The sequence below is a fragment of the Triticum urartu genome, chromosome 3 (assembly GCF_003073215.2).
Source record: "Triticum urartu cultivar G1812 chromosome 3, Tu2.1, whole genome shotgun sequence".
Lineage (NCBI taxonomy): Eukaryota > Viridiplantae > Streptophyta > Magnoliopsida > Poales > Poaceae > Triticum > Triticum urartu.
In genome coordinates, this window is record NC_053024.1 from 1,922,505 (window position 1) to 1,928,504 (window position 6,000).

Below are 6,000 nucleotides of genomic sequence, written 5' to 3' on the forward strand. Positions count from 1 at the left end.
AAGAAACAAATGTTTACCTTGGACATGCATCAGATACCCTCTCTACACTATTCGCCTCCCATTGAATATGAACGAAAAAACCTGGTGGTCAAGCTTGTGGGATAACTTCCATATCTTGAGCATCTCAGCATGCTTGTTTGAGAATTGGGTATCCTGATAAGCCAACATCCCCTGCAGAAACCACGGCAAATCAGACTACCTCTCAAAGATCTGAAGAACAGGAAAAAATAATAGATACTCTAAAATTAAATGGCACAGGTGGTTAGCGATCCAGAAATCAAAGATCAAATTATATATGGAGCCTTTGGCCAAACATTAGATGATACTTTGAATATGAGCATAGAATATGGCAATCCCACCTGAGAGGGTTGTGGTGTTCATATCCGTTCACTCTCACTGGAGCTATTCATGCTTTGTCCTTCCTCATCTCTGTTGCGCCCATAGTTGCCATGTTTCCGGTACGGTGGGAATGAGGAACGGGAATGGGGGACGAGAGTCGGGGGCTGGAAAAAAATAGGGTACAGTGGGGGTATACATCTCTAGAACGATTTTTCTAAAGTGGAAACGTGATCCAATCAATTCCGGTACGATGAATCCGGTACGGTACCATGGAACGAGGAACGTGAATCTTTACGGATGCGGGGAGCAACTGGCTGGGAGGGACCGAGGGAATACTTATACAGGGAACTGGCTGGGCTGGGAGCAACTGGCTGCATCGTCGATTCATGAAGACTAAAATACATCATCTCCTTCCCAATGGAAAATTTATTAGCAGCCTTGGAGTAATTGGAGAGCAGAACGAGGAGTTATTTAGGGGAGTGGAAAAGAACGGGGCAGAGAGTAAAACGAGGAGTTCGTGATTGATATGGCTGATCTTTTGCTTACTCGATCGATTCAAGAACCAAGACTGTCGAGTCGCAGAACCTGAATCGACGATCCGGCTGCGGAAACACCGAATCCGCATCGAATCTTACTGAATCGACCCTCGTTCCCGAATCTGATTCCGGGTCGGTGAATCCGGATCGAGGGACGGCCCACCGTTCCCCGTTTCCGGCTACTATGGTTGCGCCCCAATCCAAATCTGCAAAGCATCCAGATCCATGGCAGAGAAGGGGATATTAGAGGTTAGCACAAAAAATAAAATCGCCGAACAAATTTCTACCCATTCTTTCTGTTCCCCCTTCTATTCAACCTTAGAATCCTTTAATTTGAGATCTTAAATTTGTCCTTGTAGCCAATAGAAAAAAGCAGAATACTCAACTCGTCCTCGTCTGACGGGAGGACGTACTTGGGGATGGAGGTGTCGGGGAGGCAGTACTTGAGCTCCAAATCGGAGCCGTCCTCCTCGAGGCGGAGGAGGCTGGGGGTGAGGAGGCGAAGAACAGGGCAACGGCGGCGCTGCTGGAGGATAGCTAGAGAGGAAGACCGGCTGCGCGTGGTGGCGTGAACACGCCATCGTACACGAAACGTTTTCCCTCTGTTCACCACTTAAAACTATAGCGCGGGTTAAATATCAAAAAGCACAAGGACTTCTTTGCAAAAACGCCGTGACGGTGAACCCGGAGACTCAATCCGTGCTTTATTTATTACTAGCAAAAGGGCCCGTGCGTTGCACCGGGTATAAAATAAATAAATAAATAAATGCTTAAACAGTTGAAAAAATACCACTTAAACTTCAAAAATAATAATAAAAAACTATAGCAGAACAAACATTGTTGAAACAATTTTGGTTAATTTTTTTCCAAACAATTAGTATTTCCAGTTTGTAAATTCCATAACTTTCTTATTCACAAAACAAATCCCATAACTTTCCCAAGAAACTAAATAAGTAAAAGTACATGTTCTTACTTGATGTTTCAAGTTGCATGGCCTCTGTACCATTGGTTATTTGGCACATGGCAAGTTTGAACAACTTTTGTGGTCGGAGTACAGTAGTGGTCAAAAGTATTGGGATAAGATTCATGAGCAAATTTGGTAAATGGTTTCAGTTTAAATGGTTAAAAAACAAATGCAATTAGATATCATCGTTTCATGTCAAACATACAGGAGAAAAAAAAAATCAATTTGTACTCACTAACCTGACTTTTTCAGTATAACATCTGGTCTCACCCTAACTTTGGTTGTACATACCATTAGAAATATGATGGGTATCACCCCCAACAACAGTGCCCTTTTTCCATTGTTCAACAATTATCTCAAAAGAAAAGAGAACACACCACTAACTTCTCAATGTGCATCATGACTCAGTAAAGCTTGAAAAAAATATTGGTGTTGTCACTCATTTACAAACCCACTTCGTGTGCCACACTATTTCTTCTAGCCAACTTTGACACTGCGGGATATTTCTTCTGTTCAACTTTGACAAACTTCACAGCTAGCAACAATGTGGAAGTAATGTTTTTGTCGTCATGCCTACAACAGTTTGACAAAAAGGAAATATAAAAATAGCTACATTCAAGAACAGAGGGAAAACTTTGTCAAACTTGCAAACCTTGTGTTACTTTTCTTGCTTTTAGCAAGTGAATGTTACTTGTGTGTAGATGATATCTAAAAAGCTCCTAGAGAAAGATGGAAAATGTTAACTATACTGAGTTAACTATATATAATACAAAACGTATGCAAGGATACACTTTTCTATACATCAACTTACAGAGGATATATTCTGTTTATTCAGCTAAACTTGTAAAGTCACACATTTACAAGCTGCATCTAGTTCTCCTCCAAAAGAAAAGAAAATAAACATGAAAATATTAAATATTAAATCCTGAGATCTCAATCATGAAATCATTGGAAGCAATGTGATTCACAAGAGAGGCCTTTGGGTTCACCCTGCTGCAATTTATGCATCAGCGATTGTTAGAGAATCAAGTGCTATTATACCTCGAGATAATGTATTATGTGGTCGCCAAGCTTGACGTCAATTCAGGGAGTTCAGTTCCAAATAATTCCAAACAGGTTAACCACCCTAGAGATACTGTGGAAATCCTCCCCCAGCAGCGATTTGAGTGTTCAGGTTCACATAGTTATGGACTACTTGCGAGTAAAAATAAACTTTGAATCTGATATAGTATCATGACAACCTGAATAACAACATCTGGATGTGAAATTGCACTTAAAACTTGCTGCGTTTATCGTTGGTTTTGGAAGCAAAATAATCCATGGTGGTAAAGAAGAGCCTAGAGGATGGTTCTCCAGCTCTCTGCTTTCAGAAGTTTTGGAAGCCGTTCGATACGTGTGCAGAAGCGAATGTGCCACTTCAGTTGTGCATAAACGCTCCATCATATGAGCTTCAACAACACAACCGCCACATTAAATCAGTCATCATTTACATCTAGAACCGAATTTGTAAGCTTCAGTCTTGCAAAAAACATGACACATTATCAGGGTTGATGATTTGAGGCATTCTCTTCACCGGGAAAAATGTGCGTGTGTCTATAGAGGAACGACAATGGCAGCAGGCTAACATCATCTATAATGTGGGTCGCCTGTGTAGACGCCGAGAAATACAAAAAATAAATATTGTAAAATTAAAAACCATCTAAGCGTCCTCCCTGTGTCAGTCAGAAATAAGAAATTGGAACCATTGGTAATAAGAAGTCAACCTAAATTTTACAACTCAACAAATTAAGTCTGTTTAGATGTGCCCTAGTTATCGCGTGTCTAATTGACTCAATCAATCTAGAAAGAAAAGAAAAAGAAAACAAAAGAAAATGCTTGCACGAATCTTAGCATAAAATCAATGGCATAGGACTTAGATTAGATGTACAATACTTAGAGCACATCTAGATGTGCTTTTTTTGCGGGATACATCTAGATTTTTTTTTTTTGCAGGATACATCTAGATGTGCTTTAGCAAAACTGTAAAAATAATAGATTTGAAATTCAATGCAAAATAGAGAGATGTATTAAGAAACATAGGTATTTTCCAAGTTACTTATGTTCACATTTAGAACACCCTTTATATCAATTTTTTTTGCAAAAAAGCACACCCTCTAATAGGCACTTCTTTTTAGACTCATATTAAGAAGCACATGCATTCACAACCTTGGGATCAGGCTTGGGGTTATAAGAGAACAGACATTATTTGACAGTTCAGTAAAACTAAAATGGTGCTCTCGGCCAATAGCTGCATGCATATAAATCAGTTTGAAGTGTAAAAAAAATCAGATGGGTTTGCCTTTTAAATAACTCATACAGGTATGCATGCCATGAATGTTTTTATAAACAAGCTTATTTTGTCTACAACAGATACTACTTGAAACTTTAATGAGGTAAAATAAGGGCAGAACAAAACGAACTCCTTAACTAATATATCTACCAAAAGTGGCCAAAGAAATCCTAAGTCCTAAATAGGCTCACTTTAAGATTGTGCTGAACTACTCCTATTCCATGAATAAGCACTTGAGAAGAGATAATTGTTTAATTATGGCATAAGAAACTCGGGACTCATCGAGTCAAAGCAAGAAATAACCTTGATCAGATTTGAACCATTGCTTGATAGTATGACGAGAGAAAGTAGCCACAAAGCACCATGTGCACGCGATTAAAACCTTTCTCGGATCGGCTCCTTCAGCACAAAGCACCATGTACTGACCGGCGATGGGTGTGACCTTCTGTGGCGGAACTTCTCCTCAGCAGTTCATATAGGCGAATTTTTGTGGACTGATTCTGCAGTATTTTTATCTGCTTTGCCCAGTTAAATAGTCCAGATACTCCACTCCAACTACTATCAAGATACCAGTCATGGTCAAAAGAGAACTGCCGTCTTGCACTCCAATATGGTGGTATGGGCAGATTCTGAATTCTAGTGTCGTTGGCAACCAAACTCACCTACAGTCACATGGCACATCGATTTGTCGGATATCCTTTTTATGTAACCAACTAATCAACCCGAAACACCAAAAGCAAAATATCAAACTGTAAAACGCTCTGCCTCACCTGCGTGTATTTCTTGACGGCCGAAGATCATCTCTGGCATGCAGGCGCCCACCTCCTGGTGGATCTCGACGGGTGTGCTGTCTCCGTTGTTATTCGATGTTGCAATGGAGGGCTAAGCACCGTTGATGTGGATCTCATCGGTTTGGGGACAGTGTGCTGCTGCTGGAAGTCCGAGAGCTCGGCGGCCGCGGCCGTCGCCTCCGCGGAGTCTTCTACGACCCATCGCACCATAGTTTCCCCTTCTCCTCCTTCCCCTCTCATCCCACGGCGAGTTTGCTTGTGCCGGCTCTGGCTGCGGCGATGCTGCTAGCTTTGTGGCAGAACGGCGATGTGAAAGGCGGCCGGGGTGGGTGCACGGGCGGGTATAGCCAACGGTGACGAATCCATCTCGAGCTACCACACGCAGGGAAGAAATTGCTCGAAGGAGCCTCAGGCGCAAAGAGGGCTACGGTGTTGTGGCCGAGAGATTGTGCCAGCCGTTGCGGCATCAGGTAGGTTCCGTGGAGTAACGGGCAAGGTTCTTCACTCTCGCGAGGAGGAGGGGTAAGGAGCCGATTTTTTCACTGTATATAGGCTCCGTGTCGTGACCGAGGAGGAAGACGATGACCCAGGACGTGAGAGATGAGGATTGGTGTGCACTGAGGTTTCCTTTCTTTTCGTGAGTTCTGTTCCGATTTCTTTCCAAACGTGCGTGGGAAGCGGCCAAATTAACAGAAGTAAAGCAAGAGTCGGGCATGTTTTTTTGGCTGCAAACGGGGTAGCGCATGTATATGTTTTTAATTCAAACCGAAAGCGTAAATTTATATGAAGAAAGCGTATTGTGACGGTGAACCCACGGAATCAATTCGTGCTTTATTATTAGGGAGAGATATACTAGCAAAAGAGCCCGTGCGTTGCAACGGGAGAAAAAGATAGGTCCTCTCACCCATCCACCTCTCTCTCTCCTCCTTTCTCTATTTCTTCCCCACAATGCCGGCGCGTACGACCCTGTCGAGTCACGCCGGATCTGCACCGCAGCGCGCATCCCTGGCCGGTGGTTCGGCTCTGGGCTCGAGCCGCCGC

The 6,000-nt window shown here is 42.6% G+C and overlaps 1 long non-coding RNA gene across 1 annotated transcript; it reads right to left on the reverse strand.

Annotated features, from left to right (window-relative positions):
* Window positions 1-2,276: 2,276 nt before the first annotated feature.
* Window positions 2,277-5,618, reverse strand: LOC125547450. The gene is made up of 3 exons (XR_007300675.1): window positions 4,939-5,618; window positions 4,472-4,830; window positions 2,277-2,412 (listed from the first exon to the last, which is right to left on the reverse strand). It is a non-coding gene; the product is annotated as an uncharacterized LOC125547450 (long non-coding RNA).
* Window positions 5,619-6,000: the final 382 nt, after the last annotated feature.